General features: G+C 42.4%; 1 protein-coding gene across 18 annotated transcripts in view; it reads left to right on the top strand.

The window, feature by feature from the left end:
• The window catches only part of ptprdb (protein tyrosine phosphatase receptor type Db), a 153,965-nt gene that overhangs the window by 64,474 nt on the left and 70,255 nt on the right, over positions 1-19,236 (top strand). The window contains exon 1 of one of the 18 annotated variants that reach the window (XM_084931190.1): positions 752-1,141. The exons of 16 other annotated variants lie outside the window; for them this stretch is intronic. The gene's annotated coding sequence lies outside the window, so the exon portion shown is untranslated. Of the gene's footprint in view, positions 1-751; positions 1,142-16,057; positions 16,078-19,236 lie in introns of those variants that run through there. One more of the 18 variants, XM_084931189.1, reaches the window with a different exon arrangement.

The raw sequence follows: 19,236 nt of genomic DNA, 5'->3' as shown, positions 1-19,236 counted from the left end.
TGAATAAACAGCAGTCCATTAAATTAACACCAAACTAAATCACTAACATCCATACTGGCATAATCTTGTTAGAAGCATGTAATTGCTGTAAGCAGTTCCATCTGGTAAGATTTTGGATTTGATCTTGCACTCATCATACAGTTAACTAAGCTGTAGTCAGAGCAGTTCATCTGTTTGGCAAAATTAAGGTGAAGATGATTTTGTTTCTGCTATGCCTTGAAATCACCCCGTTGGACTCCCTTTTCTGTGTCTGTATAATAGCACAATTTGACGACTGTTGGCCTAATACCATGAAATGTTCAGGCAATAGCCGGAGTTTATCTGGGAACTGCTCCTAGCTGCAGATAAGATCAACACCACTTGTCCACAGATAAATTGCTCCTGTGATTGCACCCCTCCCTCTAAAATTCTGCATTTTATCCCAGACAGCCTTTTGACAAAAGAAGAAAAAAAAATTAAATCTAAACATGAAGTTTTAATTTTTCCCAAAATAATTGAGAACACTGACATTGCCAGTGTTTGACATAATCACTCCCCCCCCCAGGCAGAGGAGATGATGGATGCCATAGCTCTTCATTCTGTTGTGATATAACACGTAACGCACAAACTGCATTAAAAGTCAGCTCACTGCTTATTTCACTCCTGTCAATCTGATAAGACACCGAAACTGAATATGTGACTACTGCCGAGCTCCTTATCCACCAGCCCTTTCTCGCCACTCGTTTGCCTGGACGATCTCATCTCTTGCCGGGGGAGGGAGTGACGATAACGGGAGTTGAAGCCTTTTGGCGATTCCAAATCGCTGTATGGAACTATGCAACGGACTCCCCAGAAATAGCGTCGCAAACATTATGAGCGGCGCCTGCGGCTTTAAATATGCCCCAACTTCACTCCAGCCACCACACCGGGGGACTTAAGCAGCTACCTTACCGAGTCACACACACCGGGTAGGAAATTATTGGAGCGAGAAAGAGAGAGAGAAAGAAAGAGAGAGAGAGAGCAGACGCACGGCGCTGGATTATTTGGGCAAAGCGGCTGCAGCCACGGTGGATGTTACACAGGGAGACGAGTGACGGAGAGCTTCAATCTATTCAGACTGTGAGTTTTTCCCAACGACGGCGCCTGGCAGGACGCTGATATGGTGAGCGCGCCTCTCGTCATTTTGCCCGTAGTTGCTTTTTCTTGTTGTTGTTTTTGTTGTGCACAGCCGAGCCTTAACTTCTTGTCATTAAGCGTTCCCTTTGCAAAGCGTCCATTCGCATCTTTCCGCTCGTGGTGTGTGCGCGTGTGGGTGCATGCGTGCGCGTCCGTCCTCCGGCGTTAAACACGTATGACCGGCGATATAATCAGACTATTTTGGCGGATCCGTCCTGTCCAGCATGAGCAGGTACTTGTTTTATGGGTGTTTCAGGTGCAAGCCCTGGCTTTGAATTCGCACCATTTGGGAAATCATTGTGATATTTCTGTTATATTTAGGACTTGGAGCTTGTCGTGGAGAGTCAATGGAGAGTTAGTGCTCATCTTAATTTGTCCTGATCAATTTTATTAATTGTGATCGGTTTATTAGAGCCTGTTCTTTTCTGTGGGAGGCTATTCTCTCGCTGTGTTATTCCTATAGGGGCTTTACAGGACAAGATGACTGTTGCCCATTGATCTTTGTGCTCTTTATTTTATGTCACAGCCATATAAATTTACACTGATTGTTAATCAGAATTGCATTTCTGTCTGTTTTGCTGCGAGATGACCACAGTTCTTTTCGCTTTAGGGCGGCCCATGAAATGAGGTTTTTAATGCTGATTAGAGATTAAGGAGGCTGTAAACCGCTTGGTTTCCACCGGGGTTGATGCCTGCCTGGGTTTTGGTGCTCCCCCTCTAAACATGCTCAGAGGTATTTTCCCATGACTGGACAGATGCCACCGGCACAGAGGAGACTGGATGGACTGCTAATGGTGTAGACTCAAAGCAACAGGACTTGTTAATGGCTGTCAGTCACCTCAACCTGTATTGAGTTGGATCCTTGCGAATTTATGCAAAATTGCGTGAACATTTTAGATTCTAGCAGGCTACAGTGGATTATAGAGGGCGAATTTCTGCCTGTGGATTTCACTGCCAGCCTGCATCCAGTCCATTGGACACATATAAGAGGTAATTCGAAACACAGCTGATCTTCGTGAAGCATGTCCAGGTTATCAAGTCTGCAATATGCTCTCACCTGTGAGAGATGTAATGACCGCATACAGTTTTGCTGCTATATTCCTGTATTTATGCCATAACTCAAAGACTCTAATGTGCTGTAATGTGCTGATGGCTGTGTGTTTTTGTGTATGCGTGTTTGACAGCAGTCAGCAGTCTTGCTCAAACACTGTCTATGGCAGCATTACAGACCTCACTAGCTTACAAATCAATCATGCAAGTGCTTTTACAGCAATTAGGTTTGAGGATGTGAGAGAGAGATGTACATAGAGAAGGTGAGTAAGAGAGGTGTCTGCATGTGCTTGACTGATATCACATATGCAGTTGTTTCTCTAACCCCGCATGCTATGAAAAAAAAAAACTACACATACTTTTTTTTTAATGATGCATCCAAGTTATATTTAATTTAATGACCAGGTGTTCATCGCATTAATATGCTATGCAAAGAACTTGTGAAAGGTTTTTTAACACATAAGTGTGAGCACTTCCTAATGTGTATCTTAAAACTGAAAGCTGAAACCAAATAATTCCCTTCCCGAAACACTGATGAACACTGTGATGCCTACGATTAGCTGCCTGTTTGATTTGAACTGTTAAAAAGAAAAGGAATACACACATACATGCATCACAAGACCTGCTTTCGCTGCTCTCTGCAGATACTTTTCGGGCACATTAAGCAGTGACTGCTACCGCTTTTACGACCACAGGCTGCTACTGTCGGGTCAGAGGTGCCCTGTGACATGCCAGTCTGCAGATGAACAAGTTTACTCCAGCTGATCTTCTGCTGTTTTCCTGAGCTGTGTGTGTTTGTGCACACATGTGGGTGCGTGTGCACGTGTACATGCGTGGCTCTGCAGCTGTTCCACCTTGCGGAGAGATTAAGTTTCACAAGATGTGATGGATGCCAGTGTCTGCAGAGCCAGGTGTGTGTGTGCATGTGTTTGTGTGTGTATCTTGCATGCTTGTCAGCACTTTTCTGTGTACACATATGCACTAAGCTGTGACATGATTGCCTATACATGCAGTAAATGTTGGGCCAGGTTGGGTGACGTTAAGGTCAGGGATCTCATGAGTTGGGCTGGTAATTATAGTGGCTGTGCTATTGGTCCCCACACCCCAGCCTACACAGTCTAAACCAGGAAAACATGAGCGGGTCAACAGTGCCAGATTGCTGCCCAAGTCAAGCTGTTCTGCTGATAACAAAAGACAGAGTCATGAAAAAAAAAGTTATACAGAGGAAGAAGATGACAGGCTGGCCTTATTATAAGGAAAAAAGGTTCTTGTTAAAAATATCTGGCTAGATATTTCTTATATTTATTGCCTGGTGTGGTGGAAGAGTGAAAAAGTAAGCGTGCCTACAATTATATTCCCCTTCACTCATGATCTGTAAATGTTTTAGAAGAGGCTATTTTGAGAGACACGCTTGTGGTGAAAGGAAGCCGTAAGTCTAAAGGGATGAGCAGGAGGCACTTGCTTCAGCTACAGTTAGTCAGCATCCAGCTGTGCCGCTGCTTGCAACAGTGATAAGATGACGAGCCGAGAGGAGTGGAATAGGTGGACGAGCAGCTGAGACAAGTGGAAGAAGCACAGCGATGCTATTGATTTACTTTGCAGTTGGAGGGGACAGCTTCCAATCTATATCGGCTTTCCCTATCATCTGTCCATCGGTTCACCCCCCTGTCTCAGCCTTCCCCTCTTTTTCTATGTCTGATATCTAGATTGCCCCCTGCTTTCACTTTCCCACACTCCTCCCAGCATCTGAGGCTAATCGATACTCTACGTGTCATGTCTCTGTTTAATTGGTTTGTTCTCTGCTTGATCTGATTGTTCATGTTACACCTAATTTTTGTCTTTTCATCACCCCTTTTCTTTTCCATGCTCACTCATCCTTCACTTTGCCTCGTTATTTTTGTGTTTATCCGTCCATCACGCAATCACACCCACATACAGCCTGTGAATTGTTAATTAATAGCGAAGATGTCTTCACCTGTGGAGATGAGCATATGGCAAGATATTAAAAATTTAACTTAAGACTTTCCTAGCTTCATCTGTTCTCCACTCAGGTGGGCGTCTTCTTCATGTCTCTTCTTTTCGTGCTTCTGTATTACTGAAAAACAAAACTGTTTGGTTGTATCCCCTTTTTACTTGGATTTTTTTTTTTTTAAATCAAAGCAAGCAAAGATTTTTTTTCTGCTCATGGACATTTTTAGCAGTGCTCTGCTTATTATTCCATAATAGAGAAGCACTGGCATCAGATTTCCATATTTATTACATGGATTGTGTATTCCCTATGTGTGTGTGTGTGTGTGTCTGTGAGCGAGAGAGAGAGGGAGGCTGTGTATCTGTGTTGGATTTTCCAGGAGGAAAGGGGTATGAGATATGGAGTGTATGGAATAAAGAAGAATAAAGAAAAATAAAGGAGAGATTCAGAGAGTGTGTGAAAGACAGCGAAAGAGATTGTGTTTGGGGTTATCCCTTTACAGATCCCCTTCATGTACCAATCCCAGGGAGGCAGGGAGACACCCTGAAGGAGCCAGGCACAACCACAACAATTCTGTTTTCCAACCACACTTGCGCACATAAAATCACATGAGCGCACAATTCGAGCCAAACGGCCACAGTCAAGACTTACGTGTTTCTTACGCACTCTTTTCAGGTTCACATTTATTTTTTCTGTCTTCTTTTCCCTGCCCTCTACTTCACTTATTGTCTCCTCCGTGTGTGTGTGTGTGTGTGTTGTGCTCTTTCTTCCTCATCTTCTATCCCTGTGGTGCGCATGATGGTTTAACATAGCAAACTGGTGCCAGACCACAAAGCTTTATTTTCTCTTTACAGTTCTTTCTCCTTTTTGGCTCTCTCTTTATCTGTCTCTCCCCTCCTTTCCTTCCCTCCCCTGCTTACTACTGTACAGTTTAATCTGCAGTGGGGGCTTAGTGGCACGGCTGCAGGACTTCCACATCACTTCGTTTTTTTGCTGCCAGAGAATCTACTTCTGTTTTTTCCCTATTGCCCTCTTTGCCTTAGGTCCTCTAGAGCTATGAATTTATTTAATCATTTATTCATTTTTAGATTTCCTCAGAAATTGTCTTCACAGCAGTGCTTGAGTGACACGCATTTGCATTAGAACATTATTCTATCTTTAGCCATTATTCAGTTGACACAGCGGTAAAACTCAGGTGATGTCTGTGAAATCACTGCTATGAGTTTTTGCACCACATATAGCTGCAAAGACAGGGCTTCCAACCACTGCTTGATCCACTTTTGAATATATAACTTTGACGACTGATTGTCATCTAAACATTTGTTCTTTCTTCCTTTATTTTTCTTTGGCAGTCATCCATTACTGCTGTGGTATTTTCCCAGAGATTACTTGTCAGTCAGACAGTGTTGGCACCGCTCTGTCTTGGAATTTATCCACTGATTGTAAATAAAAGATGGGCACGGCCCTGAGTCTGAAAAGTGAAGTCAGTGATGGATTGCCTTAAACATACATTCTTTCTAATGGCCAGCAGGAGGCGCCACATCTGGCTGGAGCAAACTAAAAACTAAAGTAGGGTAAACATGGGTGTGACTATCATTGGTACTGACATGTTACCAGCACATGAGGCTACAGTGTCATGTCATGTTTAAAAAAATGCTCAAGTCAAGATTTCAGGATGGCACAAACCAATTTGTGAGGTGACAGTGGCTATGTCCATTTTACATTTTCTGTAAGTCACACACTTTTTTCTCATTTTTTCCCCTTGCAAGCAGATGTTTCCCATCATATGTTTTTAATGTCAACCCGATACACGTTACTGCTGTTTTATATAAATCAGAAATAGAGCAGCAAAGTCCACACTGGACACGAACATCTCACAGATGACTATTCCATTCTACAGTGAGTAATTATCCAGGTCATTACATATATGAAGGCGTAGTCTTTGCTCTGTCCTCCGGAGTCTGTTGTTCTAACCACAATGACAGGGTTTCAGTACTTTACCTACTTTCACAACTTCTCCATTCTCAAACAAAAGTCCAAACCGCAACTAGGAACCTAAAATTGGTTTCCACCAATCACCCACAGCTCATTAATTCTATTAGTCTCTCTTAGCTCCTAATTCTCCTGCCTGTCCAGGATTAGCCTTCATCGCTGCTTGTCTGTTGATTTATAATTAATAACTTTGATTGTCTTCGTTGTTTGTTTATGCCAATTGAATCAGAAGAGGTCTTTTGAGTTGAGCTTTTTCTTTTGTTCTCATGATCATTCTTCATCCTGTTGTCTTTCATTTTCTCTCGGCTTCTCTCTGGGGGGCTGAAAGTCCAACACAAATCCTATTTCTTGTTGTTCATGTTCAGGAATTACGTTCAGCCGTGCTATTTCCCTCAGACTCCCTAAGGCACCTGGGATTAAATGATGCGTGATATGTGATGTGTGGGTTTTCTGTGTGTAACAGCCACAGTAAGACTCACCTTTGGTGTTCTAAAAGTATGTAGATTGTGGATTCGTTGAGTGTGTGGGAGCATGTGTAAGTCTGGGTGTGTGTGTGTGCATGGGGATGGGGATGAATAATCTCTTTACATGCACCAAACATTTGAAATTACGTGGCATTTTTTGTCCTTAGAAGACCTTAGACACCAGGGAGCAAATGTTGCAGGCATGACCTAAGATTTTGCCATATCAGATGTGATACCTTAAATATATATATAGTAGCTATAACACTGATATCAATATCAACATTAGGAGATGCTATCTTTAAATAGATCAACACTGAACCAACAGAAAAGGTTTGCATACTGTGCTCATCATTCTTCTTATAAACATGTGCTATGAAATCATTGCCTTTCCTCTCTAATGTATCCCAAACCACCTACTCAGCGATCCCCAACTACTCCATTCCTGGATGCCCTTTAGACACAGGAAGTGCCTTAGCAGGTTTCTCAATATCTCGATATTAAATTAGACTGGTCATTTAATACATCCCTTGGTGTACAGATTGGCATCATTTTCCCTTTGCATACTCTGAATCTCTCGGCCAAAGCAAAGAGACACCTAACCTACTGCGGCCTTTCATAAAAAGCTCCTGTAATAGGTTTATTGAAAATAACAAGGTTGTCTTCTAGAGTTACAGACGGGGCTCTGCCACTGTCTCAGCTCGAACATCAATAAACTGTGGAGCGTTTTTTTTTTCAATGGAGTGATTTTTTTTTTTTTTTTTTTAGGCGCGTTTCGACTGCTTACCAAGGTATCCAGCCTAATGCTGAGAAATGTGAGCGTCCTGAGATTGTTCATAAAAGGGCAAAGTTGAATGGGGAAGCAGTTTTATTCAGAGTTTTTCTTAATCATTTGTGTATAAGAAGCTGTGAAACATACCTCTCTACATAAATACCATCTATTTGTGTTGATACTCCAACTCTCAAAGCATTGGATAAGATAATTTATATATATCTACAAGCAGCTGCTGATCATCACATAGGTTAATTGCACAACTGGTCTTCAGTTGTTTCAGCAGTGCGGTTTTTTTAAAGCAACACAGGGACACTTGAGTCGGGTTCAGAAATCAGTCACGTCACAGATTGATCCCCTTCCTCCTGCACAGCTCTGTCACCGCCTGAGCCTGAGACTGTCTGTGCTCCCCAGCGGGTGTGTGCATGTCCAAGTGTGTGCGAGTCTCTGTGTCGGCATCTGTGTTGCCTCCCTTTTCACAGAAAGGCAGACATAATAGGCCAGTGTAAAAACTATGGCACAAACACGCAAATATATATGTGTATGGAGTTAAAGGCACTAAAACGCGGGATTATAACATAATCTGACATTTCTTGGCTGATATGCTGATTCACCGATTAGAAACCAGTCTGCCATGCCAGGGGTGAGTGTGTGTGTTTGTGGGTAAAAACAGAGACATAATAACAGATAAAGTGTGTGCATGGGTATGCGGTGTTTGTAGGCAAGCTTTTTCGGCTAGATGATATGAAAGAGAGCGATCATCCAAAAGACAATTGTAAAACTACATCCCTCTTTGATTAGAACTAGAAACGTCTGTATTGTCATCAACTCACTCGGGCAAAACGCACTCTGTCATTCTCACACATGCTCACATACAAGCGAGCGAGTTATGATAAGCTTGCTTACCCCAAATGGGCTTCCCCGCCCATGCGCACACAACTCCATCTGCACAAGCAGCATACATTAAGCTTGCTCAAATTGGCTGCCTAGCACAGACACAACTGCATCACAGAGATATTTTCTTTTCTTTTTTGTTTTGTTTTCCTGTTGTGACGTGTGCTCATTTTTAAGCAGCCTAGCTATGCCGTTCTACTCTCCTCACAGACAATTTAGCTGCCTCTCTGATGCCCTGGGTGGCAGCCAGTAAAATGGTGGCGCTCATTGTGGAAGGCTGCTGGCTGCTATTGATTTGGCCCAGCAGGTCTCTGTGGATGCACACTGTTGCCCTGCCGGCTAGGCCCAGGGAAGGGAACTGTAGTGTTTGTACGTGTGTGTGTGTCAGATATAAAGGGAGAAGGGATTTTCAAGTGTACATTGGTGCAGTTTGTGACGACAACTCTCCTAAATCCTATTCTGCAGCAAGGCTGCAGTAACTATATGGTCTGAACTGTTTAAATCCCTTTGGGAAACTATAGGAAAGTCCAAAGTGATCAATTAGCTGGAATATTTTTGATGTGATTTCTTGTGTTTACTCAGAGAACAGATTTACCCGAAAAGTGCTGCTTTCTGCAATATTTCACTGTCATCTCACCTCCCTTTTCCTCACTTTCTTCCACCACTTCAGCTCCTTATACAAGCTTTGAAAAACAAACAAAGGGAAGCTGGCTTCAGACTATAAATAATGCAGAGACAGAGATTGGGGTCAAATGCTTTGGATTCCACAACACATATCGCTGAATGGATGCTTATGCACATACGTGCACACATTTCGCAGATCACATAAAGCATTGTGTTTTTCTTTGTTAAGGGCAAAATTTATTCCCCAGTGATCAGTCAGTGTAGTAATTAAGTGCACTTGCACAGTGTCACATATAGGGATGGGTACCGGTATCCGGTGCCATGATGGCACCGGTTCTAACATAAACGGTAGTAACCAGACCGAAAAGCAGCGCACATTTCGGTGCTTTATTTCGGTGCTTTTTTTTCCTGAGCTGTGATACACTTTAGATTCTAGCCAATCATTTTACGTTTCCGAGGATAGTAGGCGGGTCCAGGTACGTACGTTCTTTTAGAGCAGAGCTACAGATTAAAAATGCCCAAGGAGGACCGGTCAAATGTATGGCTGTACTTCACAGCAAAATATGCAAACTCAGCAGCCTGCAACAAGTGCTTTAAGCTGATACTGTGATACTGTGCAAAGGAGGTAACACCTCAAATCCGATGAAACACCTGGCGACGCATAGCGTTTTTTTTAAAAGCCGAGAAATGCGCCGTATTTGATAGCTTGCTGCGAGACCTCACTCCGTGCACATCTACTGCGGGTGGGTTGCCAGTTATCGGACCCGGAGCAACATCCCCCAAAAACCCGAAGAATAGAGTCCTGGCCTGTAGCCCTGCCAGTGTAGCAGAAATGATGACGACTGATGATGGCAGCAGCAGCCGTTCTTCTCTGCGTGAGTAGCGTAATGTTGTTCGTGTGTAATTTACGTTGAGTAGGCTAACCACGTTATTAAATTAATGCATGTAAGGTGAACTAGCAAACATCATCATAGCTACATGCGGCTGTCTTCTTGTTTGATGGCAGATACTCCCTTCACCCTGGCCAAAAAGGCTAAAATGACCAAAGAAAAAGTGGAAAACAGTTAAACATGAGAGGTTTTTGGATAAAGTTTGTGTTTCTTCCATTGTTTAAGCACTGCTTCCAGCCAAGAGTGATACCATATATGCCCCATAGCTGCAGAAAAGGCTAACATTGTTATCTTTTTACAAAAAAACAGCTGAACATGAGAGGTTTTTGGACAAAGTTGGTGTTCTCCATTCTTTAAGCACCGGTTTGAGCACCGTTTAAGCACCGGCACCGTTTCAAAAGTACCGGTTTGGCACCGGTATCGGATAAAACCTAAACGATACCCATCCCTAGTCACATATGTAGCAGAGCACTAGATGACCCTCTCGCACACAGTTACTACTGTATAGGTGCAGAAGCTGTTGACTGCCGTGATGTCCCTCGATGGCAACGCGTGACAAACGAGTCTGTTCAGAACACATTTAGGTCTCGTTGCATCCTATCCCCCCTCCACCCGCACCTCTCCTTTTCATAACTTCGACAAGGGCAACTCAGCCATCCTCTCCATCCACAGCTCCTATCCATCAGCACACTGCCATAATCTGCCGCTGCCCCATGATAAATTACTTTTCACGTGCTGATGTATGAGCCTATCAGCCTTTGAGGAAATGACAGATTAGATCATTATGCCTCTTTATGATTATATGAGCGTTGTTGTTGTTGTTTTCTATACGTTGGTGTTTATCCAGTGTAAGTTAGCATTGTGTTATATGAGATTCATTTTTTCACCGTAGCGTTTTCAAGGAGGGTGAAAGAAGGAGATGAGATGAGCTGGGTGTTTATGAAGGTGGACTGTAGTGGAAGAAGCCAGTGCACATAAAACAGGATTTCTTCTAAAGAAAAGCCTTTCAAGGAAAACGCCTTAAAGTCTTGAAGTCTATGCTCTGTGTGTGGACTCAAAATTTCACAACCAATCTAAGCAGTAGAGAAATTTGGTATCGGTGGCTATTTCAAAGTGATTTCCCTCCAGCGCATTAGGCAGAAATCAGTGCCGAATGCTCGTTGTTCTAGAGGGAAGCTCTTCCTCTTTGGATCTTAAGGACAACATTGATTTTATATGGAAACAACACATTCTGTAATAAACCTTGATTATGCTGTCGGTCCAATGCCAAATAGTCTATATTTGGAAAACTTCTGTACCCTCAATTTGTGATTTGAATAAGAAGAGTTAGTTGAGACTGAATGCATTGGATGTGTGTAGTTTATAACCACATTGTGAAAGGAGCAATATGTGCTCAAGTATTTATGTACTTCTACCTGCTTTGTGCTCATATGGAACCAAAGTGTACAAAATCTTTTAATAAGCAGTGCTGAAGGTTCTACAACATCTTCTGACTACAACTTTATATAACCGTCACATCAGACAGCTTGCTCCCTTAACTTACGGTACAACATGCAGCATAAAATATTATACATATATGGTGTTTTCTTTCAGCTCTAGCCCTGAAAAACTAGCGCTAGCAATAAAAAAAATGCACCCAGTGTCAGATTATTGTGCTCTCAGATTCAGCACTTGAACAGCATCCCCCATGAGCCCTGTTTTACGTAAACCAACCCTGCAATTAATTCATCGAGTGATGCGTGTCTCCAGCAATCACAAGCAAAGAAGGTTTTGTTATACAGTTTATATAGTAGAGAGTATGTACTGTACATATTTACTCTGTGAGTGTTCGTTTCATTCAGCCAAATGCTTTCTCCCTGACCCCTGACTTCTGAATCCTCTCCAGTTGTATGTCATTCTGAGCATCAATGGCTCATAGAAACTAGGACATGCCTTGACAGACAGCAGGCTTTTCACATTCATCTTTCCCTATCATGTGAAGGTGTTAGGGTCCATTTAACAAGCCTGAAGCTGCAAGATTGCAACATGCAAGATTTTCCATCGCTGCCTTCATCGTTATCACCAAACAACCAAGATTATTGCTGTGTTAATGCCTGTGAGAAAGCACTACAGGTCACATATCTGTGCACCTGCAGTATTCTCTTCATGGTGCCTATTCTCCTCTGCTGTAAGACAACCTCTGCACTGCTGTCACTAGCCATTATAAAGTGTACACCACCATACAGGTCTTTTCTCCTCACAGGCCAACACTCACACACACATAAACACACAGAAGGAAGCACATGCATATATTCTCCATATTTTATACATGCACAGCATCACACACATCATAGATTCTTGCTCTTGTTTGAGCTCACATCTTGCAGTTTTTATCCACTCTCACATACAAGCAGCTGCTCCATTTAGGGGTCACTACAGCAGCTCATCTTCCTCCCTGTATTCTTATCCCCAGCATCCTCCTCTGTCACACCAACCCTCTGCATGTCTTTTTCTAATTTTGCCTCCAAAACAATTATTAAAAGTATCTAAGTACACTTTTTCTAGTGTTGTATAGATGTGTGCACAGTTTTGAGGACCTTTACTTGAGTATTTTTGCTTATGCTACATCATACTGATTTTTTTTTTTTAGTGATGCTGCTTGTTTTATGGGTGCATCATGGGTGCAGATTTCCTGCTTTGTGTAACAACACAGTCAGTCTGTATCTAAAAGGTGATGTTAATTAATACACTCAAGCACTTTATTACTGCTCACTATGACTCCCATGATAAGCTAGTTTATCACTAAAGGTGAAAACAACAGTAAACAGTTCACCTGTCTCTGAAGAAAGATAACAAAATTGAGCTAACAGCACCCTTAAGGCCCCTCCTTCTTCTTCCCCTCCATCCAGTCGTATTGCTAAGCTAACTGGCCGCTGGGTGTTACTTCATATTTAATGGTCAGATATGAGGGCGGTTTCAATCTTCTCAAAATGTCCACCAGAAAGCCAATAAGCAAATATCCTAGTTCTTTTAGGAAAGTCTCCGAGTTCCACCACTGCTCCCTCTCTCCTGTCGCTCTCTCTAAAACAAAATATTCTTTTCTTTCTCTGAAAAGTCTCAATGAGTTTGGATAAACATGCATCACTGATAGATCTGGGACGCAAGTCATATTTTGAAGTCATGGTGCAATAAGATCCTTATCTGTTTAACACTCCACTGTATTAATCTTACTCTAGGAACTCAAACAAGCAAGCCTGCTGTTATATAAAACCCTGGATCCACTTGAGACAAATGGAGCACTGATACTAACAAGCAGAACTTTTTAAGGGCTGGTTGGGAAATCATGTTAATCTCTCTGCCTCTTGGATTTCTTGCTTTTCAAACCACACACACACACACACACACACACACACACACACACTGCAGGTCCAAACTTCCTTTCTTGGTGACATCATTGTGTTGCGGTGCCCCCAGCGGCAGCAGCCCAACGAAGGGCGGAGGTGCTGTGATGTCTGATTTGATTCACCCTGACAACCAAGGACCATTTGGGAACCCTGTAACCACAGCAACTCCCATCACAACATTCAGGGAGGTTGGTCGACAGGGCCAGTCAGGGTTCCTTGCATCCATTTTTAATAGCCAATGTGCTTAGTTGCTCTTCCCGGGCCTGTCTCCCCGCAGTCCCATCTCCAAGAAGGAGAGGCAGCCGCACTTGGTGGAAAAAGTCCCCATTACATATTTATTGTCCCCACTCTTAATTATTGAGCCAAAGGATATATAGCCAGGCTCTCTCTGTCTCGCTCTCCCGTCTTTCTTTTTAAATCGTAGCGATCAGATCTTCTTTCTCCTGTCTTTTTTTGCTCTCCCATCTCTCCATTTGTCAGACCTCTGTCCTTTCAAACTATGTAACTTCATATCCATATAAAGTAACCACCAATGGAAAATATGAGGTTTTGTGTAAACTGTAGTCTCAGCAGCTTGTGTTGTGGAAAGTTACCCAGCATGTTTGAATTTTCCTGCAGAAAACCAATGGAACTGACACATGTGACAAGTGTGTGATGTTGCATGTGTCACAGCTCGAAGCAAAGCTATTTCTTAATTCTCATTAAGCAATTTTGCATGTGTACAACTTGGTCTTTCTGCTCTTCTTTACCTTCTTTAAATTGGCAGCAGCATATGCAAGACATAATCAAGATTCTGGCACGTTTCCTTCCTAATTATAATAGTTATGGTTGATTATATAGTTGGAAAGAATCCTTCAAGATGCTGCCACGTGCTAAAAAAACACATTTAAAAATCCACGCATGGTGTTCACATCGTTGCTTTTCCCTACATGTTATTTTGAGTCGTACCCATGTACTCCCACTACTCTGCTGGCCAAAATCAATCTGAGGAAAAAAGCTTTGGTAACCCCATCCTTCTCGTTCAGACATTGTAACATGACATTGGAGAAGATTGATCTAGAAATGTATTTTTGGACTCCCTTTGACCTTGAGGGTAGTTACTCTGTACGACTTTTTAAAAATCCCCTTTGTCTCTGTTTCGTTGTTGCTAGGAATATTTGTGTGTCTGTGTTTTTCCAGTAATCAGTAGGTTTCAGCCTTCTTCAAAGTTTTCCCTGAGCTTGTGCAGATGAATAGTTGAAAAGGAGAGATTAGATTGATTTAATTTGCCCACTTTGCATGAAATCAGCCGGAGGGAACAGTGGAAAAAGCATGACTTTTTACATTCAAATGGAGCTCACTTTTATCTTGTCAGCAGTCACTCCTCTCATTGACGAAGAAAGTGGTTTTCTCTCACAATAGGAAGGCCATCTCTTGACTTGTGGTGCACCGTGGAATTCAGTGAATGTGTGAAGTAGAGTTTATGAGCTGCTGCGTGGTTCCACTGCCGCCACCTCCTCCTCCTCCTTCTCGTCCTCCTCAGTGTCAAAAGAAAACAGGAGGTTCGCTCAGTTGTTGAGTGGCTGTTTCTGTGAATGGTTGCATGTTTTGAGACCACAGGTACTGTAAGTGCATTCAATGGACTCTCAGGGGAAGTTAGCAGAATCCAAAGGACTGCGCTGAGTGAGCTCTCAGGCTGATGAACCTATTGAGCACCCAGGTTAGATAGTATATAAAAGAAGAGGATTTGGGAGATAGGTTATAGCTGTAGATAAAAGGTCCAGTTACAGAAGGGTTAGCCCACTTCTGGAGGAAATCCATATTTTATTTGATGTGAGAGCCGTTCAAAGGGCTGTAAATTATTACTGCCATATTCCTGCTTTTAGAGGTCACCCTGGCAGCTAGATAGATATTTGTATGTGTGTTTGTGGATGTGTGCCTGTGTTAGCACTCATGTTCCCCCTGATGTGTATCCAGTTCTGCTAGACATGTGTAGCATGTCACAGGGCTGCAGCAGCAGTCACACCATAACCATACTGCGGGCCCATCGATCCATAGATCTATCCTCTCTCCGTCCATCCATATACTAAAACACATTACAGAGATGACTGCCTCTGATGTGACACTTTACCTCCAGCGATAAAGGCTTTCCGCTGTACAGTGAATGCCGCCGGAGGAAGCACACTTGGAAGCACGAGAATACGAAAAATATGACATAACTAGATTTTGAAGTACTGTACACGAGTGCTGTTTTGACTGTTTCTGAGGCTCATTGCAGATTTATCACTGTCCAGTGCACTGCGGCACAATTTTGTTGTTGTTTACCAGACTTGATTGAGAAAATGAGAAGTGGTGTAATTCAGAGATGGTGTGCGCAGTTTCCACTATAACCGAGGTGACGGTGGTGCAGTGTCCTGGTAAGTTGCTACATTGCTGGGACGTTGCCAGTTCTTTCAGTTGTCTAATGAGTTAGTTGGCTTATAGTTTTTGCTCTAATGTCAATTTTAAATCACAATATTTTTTCTTTTTTACAGCTCCTGCTGCGCTTTTTAAAAAAAAAAGACATTTAATGAAAACAGGATACGTGTAAAACATGGCTGAAAATGTTTCCACTGTGTTGCCGCTACTTAAAATAAGGCATCTGAGCTCCAGTTACACGGGCACAGACATAAAATTACCACACCGAAGTAACCGCATTGCTGTACTTTCTCTGTCTCTTTCCAGCTCTTGGTTTGTGTGCCACTGAAATCCCTCTCTTTAACCTTCATGGCCCTCAGCTGGTGCTCATCTCTCATCTTCTTCCCAGTTCCTCCCTCCATCCCTCCCTGCTGCTATCTTTACAGCCCTCTTACTAATGCACCGCTCAATTAGCCTTCGATGAGGCTTCCACTAAAGGCTGGATAAATAGGTAATTACATGTTGTCATCCCCCCACCTCTTGCTAATCCACTGAACTTCACTCCACTCCTCTCTGTCTACTTCTCTTTCCCTCTTGCTCTCTCGATATCATGGGTGGCTGCCAGAGATGGTCCAATAGAAACTCAAGAGTGGGTCTGTTAGTCACAGCTGGCTTAACCCGTGAACTGGCCATATTCAGCAGTCTGCTTAGTGCACAGTTTCCCCCCTTTTTTTCCTCCCTGTTATTTGGTGAAATGTATAATCATAATGGGAAAACTGGAACCACCCACCGGCTAAATGATGACACTATCTTGCCTGCTAATAGACTGTATGCAGTCCGGGGTATTTTCGTCAGAAAGAGGTGACATAAATGGTCAGCGGTGGAGAGCAATAGTTGCAGTTTTTGTGAGACTGACAATCAGAAAAGCACTCGCTTTGGCTCAGCACTCTAACGGCTATTAAAGCAATCAAATCGCCTGCCTGAAGGCAACAGTCCACAGGCAGTCGGTGAAGCTTGTGGGATGTATTATTGTGCCGAGGCACAAAAAACCCCCCCCAAAAAATAGAAACAAACTATTCATCAGCTTCAGAGCGACTGAAATAAATAATTGCAACCATGTTGTCTTTGAGTTGTCATCTGTTACATCAGTGATAACAGTGTTTACCATAATACATAAATGGCTATTAAACAGTATTGAGCCAGTCAGGCAAGTTTGCCGTTCTCGAGGTCTCCACATTATTCAGCAATGTCGCAGCAGTATGGATTTTCATCTTTCAGGTGTTAAGAACAGACTGGTTTCACGCAAGGAGCTGCTGAAAAGGGAGAACCAACTCAAAAGCTTTTATTCTAACATCAAGGAAACAGAACTGAGGAGGAAGGAAAAAAGGGTAATGTCTGCAAATTAAAATAAAAATGTGTTCTGAAATGAAATAGAAGCCCGTCTCGCAATCTGAAATAGGTACTCTTTGCCTCTTTGAGTATGAAATTTGCTCTTATTTTTATTCAAGAAAATCCAAAATCCCCTCTCGCCCACCTGATAAGACACTTGATTGACATTGCAGTGCTCCTTAAGAGAGGTAAGATGTTGGTGAAACCGTCTTACAAAGGCAAAAAAGAAAATGATAGTTTGCTTGAGAGTTTGGGATTGGATGAAAGTTCAGGGTAGCGAAGGGAGAGAGAAAAAACGAAAAGGGGAGGCAGAGAGAGAAGCAGCCAGGCTGAAGAAAGATATAAAGGGAGGCAGAAAGAAAGGATAAGAGGCATGTCGTGAGGGGAGGAGGACAGAGTGTTTGGTGAACCGGGGGAAGTGATAAGTTGAGTACAGCCAGATAGCCTAAATCCTCATCTCAATCAATCACATTTTCTCTTCCTCCCCTCTCAGTTTGTCTTATTGATTTCTTGTTGCTGCCAGTGTCCTGAAAGCCAGCTCAAATGACTTTTCAGAGTTTTGGGGGGGCTCCATTTCCCAGTGAAAACTGGTATTTGGTCATTTGTTCTCATAGCTATATATAGCTATATGTGCAGCAGCTCACTGTTCCACATTGCACTCACATTAAAGTGCTTGACGTGTGTTATGGTGTGAACTGAGGAAATTGGGGCGTCTCTTTGTATCTTTAAGAGCAAGTAAATCATATGTCCTCTTAAACAAATGGAGATGTAAAGCTTGCTTATTTTGAAAATGTGGAGATTAATATCACAAATACATGTGATTTCAATTCATCATCTAAAATCTATTGCTCTTCACTTCTCCGTCATTATACTCGGTGAGGTCAATAAGTCACGCAGCAGTCAGGTTTCATGTGTATTGCTCCAATTTAGATTTACAGGCTTAAAATGTTGGTGCAAGAGGTGCAGCAAGTTCACAAATGTATGTGGTTTTTCTGTCGTGCATGGCTAATGTGGAAAACATTGAAAAAAGTTGAGGCACAGATGGCCTTAATTTTTTGAGAAAATGTCATCAGTAATGAAAAACAATAATTGAATATAAGCATTTGGATCTTTGGGATATGCAGCTGATGTATACAGTTTACGTGCGTCTCAGCACCCACACGATACCACCCTCTGAGTCACTTTTGAAAAGGCCAGCGAGGTGGCTCGGCAGACCACTTTCTCTGTGTCTCTTGTCTTGTGTTTTTCTCACACTGACAAATAATAACACACGGGCATATGATGTATCTACCTGCATACAGCGGCTGCTCTTGAACGCTCAAAGGTGGGTGAGTTATCCTCTGCAGAGGCAATTAAAATGTGCCAGCGCAACGTTAAGTTTTGTGCCTTTAAAGATCATAATTTCTCTTAAAAAAATGCTGAGGGCTTACTTCTGGAGTCTGTTTGAGTTTGTTTGTGTACACTTGGGAAGATGACGGATAACTGGTAATCAGCATGCGTATGAGTTTATGTGCACGCACATGCTCAGTAGTCATATACATCAAACAAACACTCTCCCTTCAAGCCATATCCAGCTGTGTTTTCTTTGTTGTGCTAGGAGACAGTTTGACAATTTGCTCCTTTTTTTTCTTTTTCTTATCTTATACTGCTTGTTATCTATCCGTTATCTCAGTGAGTGCTTTCAGATCGTGTGTTAGTGACAAGGCAGCATCTTCCACTTCGCCGTTAAGCCGTGGTATTAGTTTAAGGAGCTGTTAAATAATCAAACGACATGTTGCCGTCAAAACCACCTACACTGAGAAGGAGGAAAAGCTGAGAATTGAAGTCCTTTAGGAATTAAGTTAGTCATCTTGAGAAGAAGAAAAAAAGCCACGTAACACTGGAATATTTCTAACATTTTGAGTTATTTTCCAGTGTTAGAAAATCAGCACTGCTCAGTGTTAGCCATTGTTAATCTTCAAAACTGACTAGGTTACTTTTAAACATATAACACTGTCAAAAGTGTTAATTTAACACTCAACAGTGTTGTATTTAACACTCAGAGGTGTGGACCCATATAGACACTCTCTAGTGTTAATTTAACACTGGAGATTTTGCTGTGTAAGATGACTTTCTTCATAAAATAAAAGCACCAGAGATGAGCTGACAGCTTTCACTCCAGAGTTCGTATGAGCTGATCCATAAAACTTACTGCATGTGTGAAAGCAGCCCGAGATAATCAAAATATGGTCTTTGAGAAAACTTGAGCTCACCGCTGAGGAGTGCAACAAAAACCTTGTTG

The sequence above is a fragment of the Perissodus microlepis genome, chromosome 6 (assembly GCF_051167445.1).
Source record: "Perissodus microlepis isolate ML-2025 ecotype Zambia chromosome 6, ASM5116744v1, whole genome shotgun sequence".
In the NCBI taxonomy this organism is placed as follows: domain Eukaryota; kingdom Metazoa; phylum Chordata; class Actinopteri; order Cichliformes; family Cichlidae; genus Perissodus; species Perissodus microlepis.
The sequence above is the reverse complement of the archived record's forward strand: the minus strand, read 5'-3'. Positions and strand labels throughout refer to the sequence as shown.